The following is a 19,891-nucleotide window of genomic DNA, read 5'->3' on the forward strand; positions in this document are numbered from 1 at the left end:
AAAGATGGATTGATTTCGTTTTCTACTCTATAAAATATCTGGGAATTGCTCATTCGACATGATAAATGTGTTGGTCTCGAGCATTCAGAGAAACCTGTAGGCCAACCATTTTTAAAGCAAAACATTTTAGCATGCAACATTTTAAAATGCTCGTGATAAAAGGAACCTAGCTATAATCAAATATAGTATTACGTGCTTCCTCTCCAAACCCCGGCCACGGTGTACCTCCGAGCTTCGAAAGGAGTCACGGCAGAAAGATGTGCTATTATGTGTGTGTCCCAATGACCAATGGTAGAACCACACCAAGCAATTGATACAAAACCAATTATTGTATTCAAACCCACACAATAATAACACTTAATGCAAGTACAAGGAAACTCTCACTTGCACATCATAAACCATACAATTCCTATGATGGTACCACCAATATGTTCCTTAATCAATAACTCACAGCTGTGAGTGAACTGTAACATTCCCCAAAGTTCTCTGGCGATCAACACATAAAGGTGGTACTGGGACCTGAACCCAGGTTGGTCGACAGTCAAAGCCGCAGAAGAGCCGCGAGGCGAGAGGTCGGGCCGAAGTCGGTCCGGTAATGATTCACCCAAAAGGTGAGTGGAAACTCACACCTTCCGTTCACCAACAATGAAGCCGACATGAACAATCGGCAGATCCGACGCTGAGGTCGCTCCGGGAAAACCCACGACACACACGTGGAACAGGGCGAATGGCTTGTGTGAGGTGAAATGGCGGACCGGCCGATAATGGAGGCGTCAGCTTGCTCTCCAACGATGATTCACTCTCGGAACCAAAACCTGTCATGCAGATTTAATTGCAAACGCAATAACGACACTGTCACGGGAATCCCTTTCCTGGGGAAACCAACATTCACTCACGACCAATGTCCAAAAGGTCCGCTCGCCACCACGAAGCAGATAAGGCCTTCTTCTCCGATCTCTCTCGATTCCCATCGCCCGCCTTTTTCTTTTTCCGGTTTCTTCTTCACCCATTTCGTTTCTCTTCTGAAACACTATTTTTACCTTTGAAGAAAGTTATCTCCATTTCACACCGAAACCGTAACAATAATAGTACCTGAAACTAAAAATGCTTCCAGTGGATGAAAACCACAAAGACGGAAGTGACGAATCCGTAACAATAGTATACCATAAGTGTTTGTCCAAATATGCCATCTTTCGATGTCACTTTTCTTCCCTCCACAGTTAGTTGGGCAATTAAATAGGAATCTCCTTCGTCTCCCCCATCGATGCTAATTCCCATGGATTTTATCCATGCTCTATCTTTTAAATGCTGAGCATCAAGCGAGGAAGCAGCACATGGGCACGGCATTATTTTGTCTTTGGTATGGCTAATGCCACCAACATTCCATGCACTTTCCAATTAAAAATTTCCAACTTTCCAACAAACTTCCAACTTTCCAAAAATTTCGAACTTTCCAACAAAACTAAAGAAAATCTTCAAAAGATAAATCTTTGGTATGACTTTTTAAGTGTTTGATATGGCTCGGCCAGGGTTTGAGCCACCGACCTCCCAGACTCAGAGCGGATGCTCGAACCACAACAATTCTAGAGTCTGGTTACTCTTGATTCGTTTTCCCAAGAGGAATGCTGTGTGTATGGTGTGGAGTAAGTAAAGGAGGAAAGGGAAGGAAAAGAAAATTCAGACATTTTGGGGTTCACAACATGTAAATTAAATGATTCGATCCCTTTCAAGATACATCATCCTTACTTAATATGCCACAAACTTTCCATATACAGAAAATCTTCAAAAGATACATCTCCTTGATTAAGTGGTAACTCACCTTAACCGAGCAATCTGTATGACTACCATTTCACATACTAAGATTGCTACTGTACTTGGTGTTCATGTACTAAAAAACCTCAGCTGGCCACATAATTATAGTCAACTAGCAGAAGTACCCGGCATTGCCGGGCTGGGGAGGGCAGGGGGAGGGGGAAGGGGAGGGGAGGGGAACGGGGGGGGGGGGGGGGGGAGCGAGCCCCTTGGCAAAGCGAGCGATTTTTTTTTTCATAGCGTCATAGCTTCGTAGCGTCATAGCGTTCATAGCGTTTCATAGCGTCATAGCGATTTTTTTTTTCATAGCGTCATAGCGTTCATAGCGTTCATAGCGTCATATCGTTCATAGCGTCATATCGTCATATCGTTCATAGCGTCATAGCGATTTTTTTTTTCATAGTGGTCATAGCGTCATATCGTTCACAGCGTCATAGCGATTTTTTTTTTCATAGCGTCATATCGTTCATAGCGTCATATCGTTCATAGCGTCATAGCGTTCATAGCGTCATCACGTGATCGCTCTGAGCGAATCAGCGCCCACCTGCTCTGATTCCGTTGATTCCGTGCGCTGAAATGCGCTGAGGTAAGGCCAGAAAAAAAAAATGAGTTGGTGATCGTCCCCGCCCGACCCTACGAAACACACCCGACCTGAAACTTTTTTTATTTTTTATTTTGAAAAAAATCATTCCAAAACGATCTTTTCACAGTCAAATTTGGTGCCGTTCTGCACCGCATGCGCAGTGCGTGCTGCGCAGAGCGTCGCAAGTGCCTCAGGCAACTTCAGACTTCACCCATTTTACGTTAGCCATTCATGGCGGCTATTGTGTGAGATTTTTCCCGCTGAAATCTGTATCGATTCGTGATAGAATCGGCTTGAAATGCCTATTGTGATCGCATCAATAGCCCGTGAGGGCTCTTCCAAGATGGTGAAGGACTGGTTTGCGTGCAATACCGAGTTGGATGTTACAATCTCGGACTTCTATGCAGAGTTCTCAGACGGCAAGTATGATGGGGATAGGGAGCCATTGCCTGACGATACACGCGGTACTTTTGTCAAAGTATTCGCCGGCCCCAGTAAAACTGACATGACGAAAGTTTCACCAGCTTGCAAAGTTTCTGATGTGACAAAGACTCTTGGCTCATTTCTCAAATTTGTGTTGGCTGCAGACACGGCCACGGATCACAGGATGGAACCCGATAGTCGACCAACTGTTTTTAGTGTCCTCATGAATGCTGCCCGTGATGATGCTTTTTGTACTTGCCTGCCACCTATATTCCCGCTCACTCAGCTGCCACAGAAGAACAAGTTGAACATTTTGAGGAGAAAGGAGTCTTTATTTCATATTTTTCCATGTCAACAAAACTCAATGGAAAGTAGGAAAAAAAAATAAAAAATAAAAATAAAAACCTCCCTCCCTACCCGAACTTTTGAGAAAAAAGGACGATCACCAACTCATTTTTTTTATCTTGCCTAAATATGAATAAAAAATATGGATCGTCAAATATTTTGAGTTCGGCCATGTTCGTCCCAGGCTCAATGGCCATGTCTGTGTCAAATATCAAGCACGTAAGCCTCTCCGTTTAGGAGTCTATCGGTAACATCACACACACACACACACACACACACACACACACACACACACACACACACACACACACACACACACACACACACACACACACACACACACACACACACACACACACACACTGTTTTATATATATAGATACGTGTTCAACGTAGATTTTATTACCTCCGCCACCGAAGATGGATGGAGGTTATGTTTTCACCCCTGTCTGTCTGTTTGTCTGTGAACAAGATATCTCAAAAAATTGTGAACAGATTCAGACTAAATTTGGCAGAGAGGTAGTGTATGTAACAAGGACTAAATTATTATATTTTGGTGAAGATCTGGATTCGGATCCGGCTAGTAGAAAAGTTATTTTTCACCATTGGGAGATCGGGCCAAAAACGATACATAGCAGGATATCTCAAAAAGTTGTGGACGGATTTGGACGAAACTTGGTGGAGAGGTTGGGTGTCTGACAAGGAAGAATTGGTTAAATTTTGCTGAAGATCTGAATATGGATACGGATACGATAATTATTTAATTTTTTAAGTGATTCTTCACCATTGAGAGATCGGGCGAAAAGCGATATATAACACGATATTTAAAAAAGTTGTGGATGAGTTATGACAAAACTTGGTGGACAAGTTGGTTTGGTGACAAGAACAAGCCGATTCGATTTTGGTTCAGCTCCGAATCCAGATCCGGTCCATCAGTGGGATACAAAACATAAACTGTTCAGCCTGGTGGAGGTTTGCGCTCTACCGAGTGCCGTTCTATAGGTTTCCATATTTAAATTTTTGGTTTTTTCCCCCATCAATCAATACATCAAGTACGAGTTACTTCTTGCAAATAAATAAATAAATAAAAACACTTTGTTCAATACGTCTTTGTCAAGCTGGCAATGAGTCATACAGCTTTCTTTTAAAATAGCATATTTATGCAAAAAAAATAAAATTTACCTTTATTTCCCCCACTTCATAACTGGCTTCTTGTTGTGCACTGCTAGAAATAGTACTCAATATCTGTACACCAATTATACTACTAAAACTAACAAGAAGAATCCCTTTGTCTGCATAGTAAGTCTGTTAAGAGAGTCTGTATAAAATTTTCTTTAGAACTCTCCAGAAGTCATCAGTGTTTCTGAATGATAACCTCACTGTCATTGCGCTTGAGTATCATCCAGAAACATCAAGGCCTATCAAAACTATCACCGACAAAAGTGTATACATCTCACCATGCTGTTCGCAGCTGCAATCATCGTGGCAGGAGTACCGTGTGCATGGCGAGTTTGGTGAAAGCATGCGCAATTGGTTAGAACCATTCAAAATGCACGTCCGGAATTGAAAAACGACAAATGTCATCAAAATGGAGTGGAAAAACAACATGCTGCATTCAGGTTCAGTGGGAGCAGAGCATTACAAATGATGTATGCATTTGCATGCCAATCAATTTAAAATATTGGTCTAATATTAACATTTTACGTGTGACGAAAAATTAAAAATTGATCACTTGGACTTTTACATCACAAGCACTTTACAATATATTGTCCAGCAAGGCAAAATATGGTTGTGGTGTGTCCCAAAGAAATTTTTAATGTACAGCGTGTCCCAGAAAACATCACTTTACGGAAATATCACCACCACATATCATCACTGTAAATCGCAACACCGAAGGTGGGCCGAGATGGGCACTCCCAACTCCCACAGGTGCGACTGCCGATGCTAGTATTTTTTTAATGCAACCGCAGTATGTGCGATATTTTAGGGGTAAGTGCGAGTCATTTGTTAACCCCTTTTTAACCACACTTCCCCATGTGTGGCACTAGTTGGGCATCAAATATGGTTGGTCCAGCACAAGAGTGCACCGTTGCGGAGCGGTCAGTCGCCGCAAGGTTTTCGCTTTGTGAAGGTGTCAATCCATGTTGACAATCTTCGGAGGATGGCTGCACGATATTGTACGAACTGCAAGTCGCAGAAAAATGTGCAAGGATGGTATGAACGGTTTCAAAAAGGACAGACGAGCGTGTGCGATGAACGACCGCAGAGGACAATGTGGTCACGACCGAAAGACTGACGCGCGAGGACGAGAGTGCATAAACGGATGGCATTGCTGCCGTGGCACATCTGTCTCATGCTCCGGTGCGCACAGTACACGAAGAAAGCTTTCCGAGGTCGGAACTTCAGTAATAACAACAAGGTCGGAATGGCGATGCAGGAATGCATCAGGGACTAACCAACAACAACACGCAACAGGCAGTTTAAGGCCATTTTCCCTGCTCGAGCGGGACTAACCAACATCATTTTATTACGAGGACATCCATAAGCTTGTGTAGGCAGAAGTGTGCGGATGTGCAAGAGGGGACGATGTCAAAAAATATAACTCTTCCCCACTGGTGAAATGTATTTGGTGGACGATTCACAAATTCACTTCACTTGTTGACTTACCTTCGTATTGATTAATTAGTCAAGTTCACTATGTTAACAAATACAATTTCGTTTGAAAAATGTTGCAAGATTAGCAAAACTATACATTTTTGGGATATTCAGAGCATGAGGAATCCAAAAATTAATGTTGGCATTTGCACAGACACCTGCATGGCCGCCATCTTGGATTTTCTAAATGGCCGCCTTAAGATACATATTTTGCGCGATCTCGGCTTCTAGTCAACCTAGAGACTTAATTAAATATGCCAATCCTATGTTTTCTGGGTCAAGGAATCCAATAAAAGCCTCAAAATAGTGCTCAGGATTATAGAAAAGCAGCAAACAAAGGTGATTGAAAACCATTGCCTTTATATTTGTGATATAACTGTATTACATAATACATGATATTGAAAGTCCTTTGAAGTTATAGGTATGGGTTTATAAAGCAAGAAAGCAGCCTTGTTAGTATCAGATTGAACTATAAGTCCTATACACAGGATCTATGAGGTCTATACCGTTCAGGAATATGCTTTTACAGATCTTCATCACTGTCCTGAGTGTCATTTTCACAAAGGTGTCTACGCAAATGCCAACATTAATTTTTGGATTCGTCATGCTCTGAATATCCCAAAAATGTATAGTTTTGCTAATCTCCAAAAATTTTGAACGAAAAAACATGGTGAACCTGACTAAATAGCTTATTGTTCATTTGTTGTTCCATTCCAGGGACAAACAAGAGATGCATCCAGAATCCTAACCTTCATCAGTATGATGGAACACCATCCAAATTCCAGTACAACTTCCTAAATTTTAGAAGATCAATTAAAGAGACTTCTTTAACAATGCTGCCATCTATAGGAAGTGAGTGGTATAGTTGCTGTAAAGAAAAGGAGACAGGTTCGCGATAACATTTGATGTGTTGCAATTTCTAGTCATCACTTGTAGCGAGTTCAACAAAATGGTATCAATTTGAAAATACAACAAAACGATAAACGATGATCATCACGACACCAATAACGACGAAGCACCTTATTATCCATCATCGATGGGAAAACAGTTAGCATGAAGCGATGCATCAGGATACAAACAGCATAATTGTACACCCAGATGTAACAGACATTTCCACATTGAAACATCAACCTGGAATTTTCCGAAAGCAAAAATAAACTTGGGCTTAAAAAAAAAAAAACGACAATTACCGACCTCAAATTAAATAAATAATCGTACACACAGCGTTCAAAAAAAAAAAAGGGAAAATAAACAATACATGTGCAACAATAGTAAATAGTAATTACAACAGGAAAGTATCATCAGGCTGGCAGGATATAGAGGTATGCACACACTCGCCTTTAAAGCTGTCTATCCTGGGTTTGAATCCCGACCCAGGTATAAACTGTCATCCCAATGTTTCACAGGCAGAGTGATTAATCATCAAGTGCACTGTAACTCGGATTGATGTTAAACTGTGTGTCCCGTCTGCCAGCCTTCATTGGTGGACGATAAAGATCCCATGATGTCCCTCACGAAGAGTAGGCAAGCTATCGCCTGCACTCTGGCCAAATTACAAATTCCTGCCCCATATACTGCTGGGAAGGCAATGGCAAACCACCCAGTATAACATTTGACAATAGCCTGCTAGACAGCACTGAAGCTCTGAAACAGAGTATGGTACATCAGAAGAAATACTTATCATCGTGGCGTGTGTGTGTGTGTGTGTGTGTGTGTGTGTACACTTAGTCTGGGCTCGTATAAGAGCTAACACATAGAACATATAATAAAGGGAGCGGGATAAAAGAGGAGGAGAGAGAGGGAAGTACAACAACAGTAGGGACCAGAGACATCTGTGGAAGAGAGAGGTCTGGGATGGGGTACATGGGATAAACAAGATGGACACTGCAGGGGCTTTCAGGAAAGAAAATAGGGAATTTGAAGGAGGTGGGTTTTGAGGTGGATTAATGGGGGTAGAAAAGATCAAGGTTTTCGATGGGACAGATGTTTTGAAGACCTGCAGGGAGGAATGGGATTGAAGAGAGTGTGGGAGTTTGTTCCAGAGGCGGGAGAAAAGAGGAATGAAAGAGTGAAGGTGAGCAGAGAGTCTCAATTTTGACAGTTTCACCAGGAGAGGTTTGCTGGCAGATCTTGTGCATCCTGAAGGAATATTTGGGGGGAAAAGCTCATACAAAGCAAGGGGACCTAGGCCGGAGAGGAGTCGATAGAAGACAGAAAGACCACAACCCTGTCTACGGTGAGAGAGTAAAAGGCCCTCAGAATCAGCTTCATCGCGGGAGATACCAATGATTCTGAAAGCTTTGGTTTCTTCAGCGGGAAGACGAGCAAGGTGTGAGGCAGGAGCACCAGCCCAGTGGGGAGAGCAGTATTCCATCAATCTGCAGGTGAAAACCTTGTATGTGGTGAGGAGCTCAGGTGTGCCAAGGAAGGACTTTGCACGACGGAGGATGCCGAGTCGGCGACTGGCTTTGGAGGCCAGCTTGGAAATGTGGTTTTCCCAGGAAATATCATGGCAGATAGTGAGACCCAAAAGATTGAGCGACAGAACCTCTTCGAGAGGATTGTTGAGAAAGTAAATGGGAGGGTTGTCCAGACAGTCTTTTCGGAGAGACATAGTGAGAGTATGAGATTTGTCAGGATTGAAAGACATGTTCCACTTGTCTGACCAGTTTGTCATTTTATCCACATCTGCAGAGAGTGAAGAGGCAGCAGCCTGCCCATTTGGGGGTTGTGATATGGAGCAGCAGAGAGTGGAGTCATCAGCCTAAAGATAAAGAGGATTTTCCAGAGAGTCGGAGAGATCATTAATGACGATTTTAAAAAGCACAGGGACCAGAAGGAAGTTCACGAGCCATGCGTGGAGGTTACCATGGATACCATAAGAGGAGAGTTTGGTGAGCAGGGTGGGTTGCCAGACCATAATCGAAGGCATAAGATATGTCAAGGGGGACAGCTCTGATTTCCTGTTTGGCATTGAGGACCTCCATCCATTGTGGAGACAGCAGAAGCAGCATGTCCAGAGTGGAGTGACCTGGTCTGAATCCAAATTGATGATCCGAGATCAAGCCATTGGAGAAGAGGAAGGATTTAATGTCAGAAGCAATGATGGATTCCATGCCCTTGCTGATTATTGGGAGCAGGCTGATTGGTCTGTAGTTGCAAGGATCTGTTTTTGCACCTTTCTTGTGTAAAGTGGTAATGTTTGCTGATTTCCACGATGCTGGCAGATGACCTTGAGCAAAAGAGAGGGTGAAAAGAACAGAGAGAGGGTGAGGTAGGGCGGCAGAGCAGGATTTTAGGACCCGTGGGCTGATGCCGTCTGGTCCAGTTGCAGAATCAGAGTCGAGGTTTGACAGAAACCTCTCCACCTCGTCAGGAGAGGACACAGAGTCCAGGAGCAGCTGGGTTTGACTGGGTAAGGTGGGTACAGAGAGAGATGGGTTTGGGACACAATATTTGAGGTAACGTAAGGAGGCCATTTGAGGTAAGGTAGGGGATGGAAGGGGAACAAACACCAGAAACAGATTTGACCAGACACCACCAGGATTTGGAGGAGGGAGACAGGTTTGAGAGTTCAGTCTTGAGATTTGAGAGATAGTTTCCTGGCTCTCCTGAGGGTAGACGCACACATGTTCCGAGTTTTGTGGAAGGAACGGAGATTGCCTTTAGTTGGATTTCCCTTACATGAGGTGAAGGCGAGTTGTTTCAGGGCAACTGCCTCACCACAAGCTTCGGTTTTTTCAAGAATATGGAATGGAAGATGTAAATGGATTGCAAGATGGACAATTAAACGGGGAAAGAAAATAATCTGCCTTATTTGCAGATATGTAATCTGAAGATGGCTTCTTAGAATGTATTCTTTATGCCCCATATAAACGTACACTTTTGACACATTTCCTGTAAATACAAGGGTGGGCCATTTACCTATTCCTGGTTTTGAACGCCTATAATTTCTGTTGCTAAGAAACGAAACCGAACAAAATATTTACCGGATATAGGTACATATTTCAAGTTTTTGTGGTAAAAATTTTTAATTCAGAAGTTGACAAAATTCGTTATGAATTTTGATGTGATTTCAAGCAGTGTGTGCATCCTTTTGCAAAACACCAAGACCATTTTCTGTCGCATCTCGACTGTAATTTCTCCAAAAGCTGCATGAATCCACTCTTTCGGGTCTTGAGAAAGCCCCACAAGAAGAAATCGCATGGGGCGAGGTCTGGCAAATGAGGGGGCCAGGACATTTTGTTGTTTTTATTGTTTAAATTGCATACATCAAATGTTGTCCACTTCCGAATCTATAAAAAAATTACCACAAAAACTTGAAATATGCACCTATATCCTGTAAATAATTTGTTAGATTTTGTTTCTTAGCAACAGAATTACAGGGGTTCAAAACCAGGAATAATAAATGGCTCACCCTGTAGATTTACAAACGATCAAAAATCAAAATAACGTTTATATCAATATCAACACAATTAAAGGGGTCTTTTTGGAAAATATTTATCCACCTTCCACCCCCCTCCCCCCTGCTCCTTACTCACTCCCCCCACTCGAACCCCCATAACTTAATCAGAGACAAAACGTAATTTAAAATACATTTGCGTAATGAATTACGTTTGGATGTAAATGGTTAAATCCACGATAAATGGATGAGTTGTGTGTGTGTGTGTGTGAGGCATACTTTTTGTGTCTATTAATTACGTACTATTCAAATTTACCTTTGAAGCCTTGAGACTGCTGAGACCCCTTCGACATTGGAAGACCCTTTAACACTTGAGACCCGAAAGACCCCAAAAGATCCCGAGGACCTAAAAGTTCCAGATGACCCAAAAGTCCCCGAGGACCCAAAAGACCCCCCCCCCCCCACCCCGAGGACCCAAACACCCAGATGACCCAAAAGATCCTGAGGACCCAAAAGACCCAGACGACCCAAAATTCCCTGAGGACCCAAAAGATCCAAAAGTCCCAAAAGTCCCCAAAAGTCCTTGATGACACAAAAGTCCCCAAGAACCCAAAAGACCCAGATAACCCAAAAGTCATTATTGACCCAAAAGTCCCAGAGGACACAAAAAGACCCAGATGACCCAAAAAACCCAGATGACCCAAAAGTCCCCGAGTACCCAAAAAACCCAGATGACCCAAAAGTCCCCAGATGACCCAAAAGACTCTGAGGACCCACAAGGTCCCCAAGTCCTGCAGGCAGGTATGCTATGAGGTGGTGAAGACCAATGAAAATTTGGTACAACAGACCAACGGGCCCACTAGTATTTAAAACAGTGCACTTTGGGATTATGAACGTTCACAAACAAATACTCACCTTAACATCCCGCCCAACGGATGGCGCACTCCTCAATCTAACACCCTGGTTGCAAAGTGCCAGGGTGACAGTTCACAATTGGTTTGGGAATTCAACCCGGACTAAACATCTAAGAAATGAAAATCCATCTCTGAGATATCCCGTCAGACGAGATAACGTTTGGTAGTCAGTGCAGTTATATATCAATACCTTTGCTTAAGACATACCAGAATTCCAATGGTGTGAGCACATGTTTAGGAAGAGCTGAGCAAGTTCAAAGGAGGAAAGGAAAAATGGTCTCTCGGAAGCAGAACTATCCCTGAATGATGGTGCAGCTTATTTGATCCTGTGAATGGGTCTATGACAGCACAAGTTGCACTTGGCATGCAATCTCACAAGTGCCCATGTGACAAATTATTGAGACGACTGGCCTCTCCAAAAGGCCTGACACATATTTTGAGATTGTGAAAAATTGCATGTAGCATTGTAGCATAATCCAACAAATATATCCCTCAAGATCCTCCATACAGATGTTTGCATCGAAAATAATCCAAGTGTCTCCTTCTTAAATTGTCCCTCAGCACAGCTCATATGGCCGCAAGATTGCAGTGGTTCATCAAAAGGCAGAAGTGACAACATGACCGGCTTGCAGTGTAAAACACATTCAGCTATGTAACCTAATTTTGTTGCCGCAGGAACAACGGTCAGGTATTAATGAATGTCATTAAAAGAGATGGAGGCAATGTTATAATCAGACCAACACCTGGCAATATGTACATGGGAAAATTGGTTATGCAAGCAGATCACACCTCGTCTCAAAAATTTCAAGACAACATGTTAATCTTACACGATGACAAAGGTGGCAGTTTTATTCCTGTGACAGGCGGAGCGCCATATTCCAGCAGGACAATGCCCACCCACGCCACAAACACATGCATGGTGCTACACCGGAAAATATATATATCCTGATGCAATCACGGTCCTCGAGTTCTCAAAATCCATTTCTGTTTTAAGATTTTGGGCAGAAATCCAAACATGTCCACCTATGTGATGGCATATTCTGCAGAGGTCATTAAGCCACCTCTATAAAATATGATTACCCACCTCCGTTCAACACGTGCCAAATGTTGGGAGCACGTACACTTGACCATAATTATTTACATAGAGCCCATTCACGAACATCTATTTCAGATTTTGTGACTGCAGACCAGGTTATTTAAGGTAACCCATGCCCTTGAATCTAGTTATCATGCAACATCACAAATGACTTGGTTCATTTTCAAAATCATTTTCTAATTTCCGATTTTCACACATAACGCCTTTGCAATATGGCACTTATACAAACTGTTGCTTTATGGTTAGTATGGTTCCCCCGGTGTATTTGCTTTCACTTATGCAACAAACAACACGTTTCCAAAGCTGATGTGTGATGGCAAGGTTGATTATAGAGATGTCATGGTACATCAATAAAGTCCTCCCTGTACACCAAGCAAATTGAATTAATAGGTGTTGCATGTGTGGGAATTTAAAATTCCGGTTGCAAATTTGCTGCATCCTGAGTCGCACAAAGCCAGATCAGTCTGTGCCCAGAGCACAGCTGCTACCGCACGGTGACCAACGAGGCTAGAATTACAGTAGATATCACCAAAACCCATCAATCTTGCACATTCCATTCACTGAGATCACCACGTACTAGACTTAGCCACATAATACAAAGTACAAGTCGGAATATGATAAATAACGATTATAAACAAGCATTCTGAGTATTGCGCTGCAATACATGGCCCCTACCAAAGTTCAAAGTGCCATAACTTTGTCAAAAATGATCGAATATGCAAATTTATGCACGGTTAAAGCTGGTTGTTAAACTTGATCTGAGGTATGCTGAGACACGTGTGTCACGCCTCGCCTCGTTGATAAGCCCGCAAGGTCGCTCCGTGCAGCGGCCTGCACGTATTGCACTGTGTGAATTATATAAATTATTACCAACTCACGGTCTGAGGTACTAGCGATTCAAGAGATATCCATTTTTTAATGGCACATTGGAGAAGCCAATGCGAGGGTTCTTCTTCCTCAGCTTGTCACAACTCTGTCAAATGCGTTCGATTTAAAAAAGTCAGAATTTGACAAAATCTGTTTTATTCGTTTGTTAATATACCTCAGCTATTGACAAATCTTAAATTAGAATTTTATTTGAGGTTAAAATGACCGCGACAGGTCGTGTCCAATGATGCTTTCAGTCTGTACATGTGATAAATAATTAAATCCGCACACTTGAGGCCTCTTCTTCTTCACGCAATAACAACTTCTAGCTTCCAGATCATACATCCAATCATCTTGAAATTTTGCACACTTGTTACTTCATGACTTCATGACTTCATGACTTCATGACTTCTACTATAGTATGAAGTTTCACGTCGATCAATAAAGCGATTCAAGAGATATCCATTTGAAAAAATATTTTCGTTTAATTAACGATATCTGCCAAACCACGTGAGCTATCGCAAATTCCAAAAGGACATTTTAGTAGACTGACATGCGGAACAGATCTGTGAAGTTTCCCCTCGATTGGATCAACAATGAGGGAGGGGCTCGGTTTTAAAGGTTCATGCTTAAAAACGTCATAACTCTGAAACCATGTGACGCATGACGTCATGCTCGCTGACTTTTTTGTTCGTCATGGGTATGCGATTCTGGCTGCAAAGTTTGGCCTCGATCTGTTCAGCCGTTGCAGAGAAAAAGGGGTTTTCGTGTTTTCACGAAAAACAATATGGTGCCAGAACCACGTGACCTGTGACGTCATAATTACCATTAAAATATTATACAGACCGAGTCCCTCCTATGGTGAAAATTTGATCTCAATCGGTCCTATTATTGCAGAGAAAATCTTTTTTAAAGGAAATTAAAACTTAAAATGGCACTGAGTTAAGGATCATCAGAATTATCAGAATTCCCAAAGTTCAAAGTGCCATAACTTTGTCAAAAATGATCGAAACGTCGTGAAGTTCGAACTTGATCTGTAACTTATCATGAAGAAACCATGTGCCAAGTTTGAAATCATTAGCATTAAGCGTTGAGAAAAAAAGTCCGGAAAACTGTTCTTTGCGTGACGGACTGACAGACTGACAGACTGAGAGACTGACAGACTGACGGACGGAGGGAGGGACGGCGTGCAAACCTATAGTCCCCTCCGGTGTACACCGGTAGGGGACTAATAAACCAAGATGAGGACAACGAGATGAAAGACGTTCTTGCGAATAACAACTTTCCAATTATTCACAATACTTTACATAAAGCCTCTGCCAGACCCACAAAAATGGTCTGCTCACCTCCTCTCCCTTCTCCACCCCTGCCACATCATCCCCAGCACAACCTAACTATAACATTTTGATGAATAATCTCCATACAGGTCGATCTCCATTCAGGTTGCTTCAGACAAACCAGACTTTATCTGCTCAACAGAAACTTTCCTCCTTCAAGATGTCTCTGATTCCTTCATTTCTCTTCCTGATTACTCCCTCCACCAGTATGATAGACTTGAGCCTCGTCCTGGAGGTGGGGTTGCTATCTTTATCAAAAACTCTCGTCCTCACTCTCCCTGCACTGCCCTCGCTCCACCACACTCCCAGGAGTACCTCTGGCTACGGCTTCCCCTGCGCTCCCACCTTTTGTTCATATGTGTTCTGGACCGTCCACCAACCGGTGATGACTCCATTTACATCTCGCTGTCTGACAAGATGGACCAACTTCTATCTACTCATCCCAACTCTCTCTTCCTCATATGTGGTGATTTCAATTGTCACCATGCCAGTTGGCTGGGTGTGGGTACCTCTCTCACCAGCCATGGCACCTCAGCAAAGGACTTCTGCGACTCACTGGGACTGACACAATCTGTCAATTTCCTGACCCGGATCTCAGTCAACAGTACATCATCTCTTCTAGACTTGGTTATGACTAACTTCCCTGCAAATGTCTGCTGCTCTTCTTCTGCTCCAATCGGTTCATCTGACCATATGCTTGTTAGTCCCTACCGGTGTACACCAGAGGGGACTATAGGTTTGCACTCCGTCCCTCCGTCCGTCAGTCAGTCAGTCAGTCAGTCCGTCAGTCAGTCCGTCAGTCAGTCCGTCAGTCAGTCCGTCAGTCAGTCCGTCAGTCAGTCCGTCAGTCAGTCCGTCCGTCCGTCACGCAAAGAACAGTTTTCCGGACTTTTTTTCTAAACGCTTAACGCTAAAGATTTCAAACTTGGCACATGGTTTCCTCATGATAAGTTACAGGCCAAGTTCGAACTTCACGACGTTACGATCATTTTTGACAAAGTTATGCACTTTGAACTTTGGGAATTCTGATAATTCTGATGATCCTTAACTCAGTGCTATTTTAAGTTTTAATTTCCTTTTAAAAAGATTTTCTCTGCAATAATTGGACCGATTGAGATCAAATTTTCACCGTAGGAGGGACTCGGTCTGAAGAATATTTTTATGGTAATTATGACGTCACAGGTTACGTGGTTCGGCCGCCATATTGTTTTTTGTGAAAACACAAAAACCCCTTTTTCTCTGCAACGGCTGAACAGATTGAGGCCAAACTTTGCAGGCAGGATCGCATACCCATGATGAACAAAAAAGTCAGCGAGCATGACGTCATGCGTCACATGGTTTCAGAGTTATGACGTTTTTAAGCATGAACCTTTAAAACCGAGCTCCTCACTCATTTTTGATCCAATTGGGGGGAAACTTCACAGATCTATTGAGCATGTCAGTCTACTAAAATGTCCTTTTGGAATTTGCGATAGGGCACGTGGTTTGGCAGATATCGTTAATTAAACGAAAAAAAAAAAAAAAAAATGGATATCCCTTGTTTATTCTTGAGTTCCCCTCAAGCCGCACCGCGCGCCCTCAGCCTCGTCTCGCGAACGTCAACAGCGCGACACAGCGCGCGCTTTCGGGAGGGGCGGAGCCAAGCCGAACAACATATATATACACATCGATCATTGATCGTGAACCGGAAAATATAATAAATTACTGATATTTAGCGACTCAAAAGGTTCTTTATCAAAAACTTAGTTTCTCGTGCTTCTGCTGACCTGTCTGCAAGGTGTATAAATCGAAGTCCTGAGTGCGAATCACAGGTGAGCCCGTCCTGAGGTAATTAGCGATTGGGAACGATTCGGAACCTGTGGATAAATAACCCTTGGTAATTTCCCCAGGAGTTTTCCGGACAACAGACTGCCGGTAGGGGACATGTATTGCAGCGCAATACTCAGAATGCTTGTTAAAGTAGACATCTCTCTGGCCATTCTCAGAGAGCCTCCTCAGCATCGACGAGTCTGGCATTTCACTCAGGATGACTGGCACGGTCTTCAGGCAGCCATCAATCATATGGACTGGTCTCCCATCTCCACTGCCTCTGACATCAACTCATCCTGGGAATTCTTCCAAAGAAAATTGCTCTCTCTCATGCACAGATTTATCACATCTCGTCTTCAGTTGTCATAACCTTCCTCCTGTCCATGGTACACAGAATCTTCTGGTGAGGCAGTTGCCATGAAACAACTTGCCTTTGCCTCTTGGAAGGCTAATCCAACTGAAGGAAATCTCAGTTCCATTCACAAAGCCCGGAACGAGTGTGTGTCCACCCTCAGGAGAGCCAGGAAACAATATCTCTCCACACTCAAGAATGAACTCTCAAACCTGTCTCCTTCTTCCAAATCCTGGTGGCATCTGGTGAAATCTGTTTCTGGTGTTTGTTCCCCCTCCATCCCCTCCCTTACCACAAACGGCTACACAGCTGACTCCGCACGTGAAAAAGCTGAATGCCTCAACTCTGTGTTTGCCTTAAAATCTTGTGTTCCAAACCCATCTCTCTCTGTACCCATGATACCCAGTCATACCAGCTGCTCCTGGACTCTGTGTCCTTCTCTCCTGACAAGGTGGAGAAGTTTCTGTCAAATCTCGATTCTGATTCTGCAACTGGACCAGACGGCATCAGCCCACGGGTCCTAAAAGCCTGCTCTGCCGCTGTTTCACACCCTCTCTCTGTTCTCTTCACCCTCTCTTTTGCTCAAGGTCATCTACCATCTGCTGGGAAATCAGCCAGCTTGGAAATCAAGTCTGGCATTATTTGGCCAATTCTTCTCTGGATTGTTGAGTCTGGATTGTCGAGTGCTGCAGTAGGTAGAGTATTCCTTGAAGAAACCGTAAGATAGTTCTTCCAGATCTTACTCCTGTTCTTTCCGCCAGTGCAGTAGCGCTAGGAAAAACTGTTGCACACCCCGTTGTATGGCAATTGGAGAGCATCCTACAAGAAGGTTCCATCTGCTTGGAAATCAGCCAACATTACCGCTTTACACAAAAAGGTGCAAAAACAGATCCTTACAATGATAAACCAATCAGCCTGCTCCCAATAATCACCAAGGTCATGGAATCCATCATTGCTTCCGATATGAAACCCTTTCTCTTCTCCAATGGCTTGATCACGGATCATCAATTTGGATTCAGACCAGGTCACTTACTCTGGACATGCTGCTTCTGCTGTCTCAACAATGGATGGAGGCCCTCAACACCAAACAGGAAATTAGAGCTGTCTCCCTTGACATATCACGTGCCTTCGATATGGTCTGGCACCCCGCTCTGCTCACCAAGCTCTCATCCTATGGTATCCATGGAAATCTCCATGCATGGCTTGTGGACTTCCTTTCTGGTCGTAGTCAACGTGGGGCCCTGAATGGATTTCTCTCATCTCCCCTTCCTGTTCAGGCTGGAGTTCCCCAAGGCAGTGTTCTGGGCCCCGTGCCTTTTTTGGTATTCATCGATGATCTTTCCGACTTTCTGGAAAATCCTCTCTATGTCTTTGCTGATGACTCCACTCTCTGCCGCTCCATATCTCAACCCTCAGATCAGCAGGCAGCAGCCTCTTCAATCTCTGCAGACCTGGACAAAATCACAAACTGGTCAAACAAGTGGAACATGTCTTTCAATCCTGACAAATCTCACACTCTCACTATGTCTCTCCAAGAAGTTCTGTCTCTCAAGCTTTTGGGTCTCACTATCTGGCATGATCTTTCCTGGGAAAACCACATTTCCAAGCTGGCCTCCACAAAGCCAGTCGCCGACTGGGCATCCTCCGTCGTCCGAAGTCCTTCCTTGGCACACCTGAGCTCCTCACCATATACAAGGCTTTCATCCGTAGCTCAATGGAATACTACTCTCCACTCTGGGCCGGTGCTCCTGCCTCACACCTAGCTCAGCTTCAGGCTGTAGAAACCAAAGCTTTCAGAATCATTGGCATCTCCTGCGATGAAGTTGATTCTGAGGGCCTTTCACTCTCTCACCGCAGACAGGCTCGGCTGGTGGTCTTTCTGTCTTCTACTGGCTCCTCTCTGGCCTAGCTCCCCCAGCTCTGTCTGTGCTGTGTCCCCCAAATATTCCTGCAGGACGCACAAGAACTGCCAGCAACCTTCCTCTGGTGAAACTGCCAAAATCAAGACTCTCTGCTCACCTTCACTCTTTCATTCCTCTTTTTCCCCACCTGTGGAACAAACTCTAACACTCTCTTCAATCCCACTCCTCCCTCCAGGTCTTTAAAACAGCTGTTCACCACCATCTCTTATCTTCCCCCATCCAAAACCTTGATCTTTTCTACCCCGTTAATACTCCCCTAATCCACATCTTTCAATCCCCGACTTCATCCCTGAAATTCCTTGTCGTGTCAATTTGTTTTGTACCGTGTACCCCTTCCCTCCCCCTCCCACCCCCCAGGCCAGCCCTCTCCCTTCGAACAGATCTCCCGATGTCCCTGTTCTCTACTGTTGTGCTTGTGTGCTACCCTCTCTCCCCCCCCCCCCCCTCTTGTCTCCCCCTCCCTTTGTTGTTTTACGTGTCCATTTATGTTTTTGTGTTTTATGTGCTAATATGTGTTTGATGTGCTAGCTCTTAAACGAGCGTCGATCTTGTATACAAAAAATATTAATAATAAATAAATAACGCTTGACCAAGGTAAAATAGCCAAAGCTTAAGCTCAGTGGTTGTCGAGGATACTACATAACCCAATTTAAACCTAAGGCTGAAGCACAAACGAATCAGAGCATTCATTGTTCGACATGATGGAATCCTATTGTTCAGCACATCATAGCATGACTTGGGCAAGCTAAATAAATGAAAATTGCTTCTTTCAGAGGATGATCACAACAAAAATGGTTATTTTTTCACAAGAAAGGACTGCTTATTCACAGGATGATCACACAGCAAAGAGTTTCGTATGTGACAATGCAACCTGACAATGCAATGCAAATGCAACCTGACAAATCTCCGTTTCAAATTGACCTGAGAAAAAATATATATATGTATATTTGCCCGGGTTTGCGGGTCAGAATGTTAGTCAAAACGGTAACATCATTCGAGTCGATTAATATCATCGATTTACCTGATAAACTGTTTTCACATGGAATACAAAAAAGCAGTGAAGAAGGGGGAAGGATTTCAATGAAAGGGGAAGGATTTCAATATCGCAATTCTCCGAACCCTCCCAAAAGGTTAAGAGTAAGAGGAAATAAAAGATCTGCATTTTTAAAATAAATATTTATCATGCAAAACAAATCTTGCAATTCCCTCCAGCTTCAAAGCAAGGGGTGCACCACTACCTCAACCCCTTCCCTAACAACAACAGTTTCTAGCCTTGATTAACCCTTAAAGTCATCTTACTTGCAGGTTACTGTGATCCCTTCCTTCCTTTTTTTTTTTCTTCTTTTCTTTTCTTTTCTTCTCTTCTCTTCTCTT

At 43.4% G+C, this 19,891-nt stretch overlaps 1 protein-coding gene across 2 annotated transcripts in view; it reads right to left on the bottom strand.

Annotated features, from left to right (window-relative positions):
• Positions 1–19,891, bottom strand: part of ANXA7 (annexin A7) — a 173,003-nt gene that overhangs the window by 56,364 nt on the left and 96,748 nt on the right. The gene's annotated exons all lie outside the window — the stretch shown is intronic.

This window comes from Myxine glutinosa, chromosome 4 (assembly GCF_964187855.1).
Source record: "Myxine glutinosa chromosome 4, kmMyxGlut1.1, whole genome shotgun sequence".
NCBI classification, from domain to species: Eukaryota; Metazoa; Chordata; class Myxini; order Myxiniformes; family Myxinidae; genus Myxine; species Myxine glutinosa.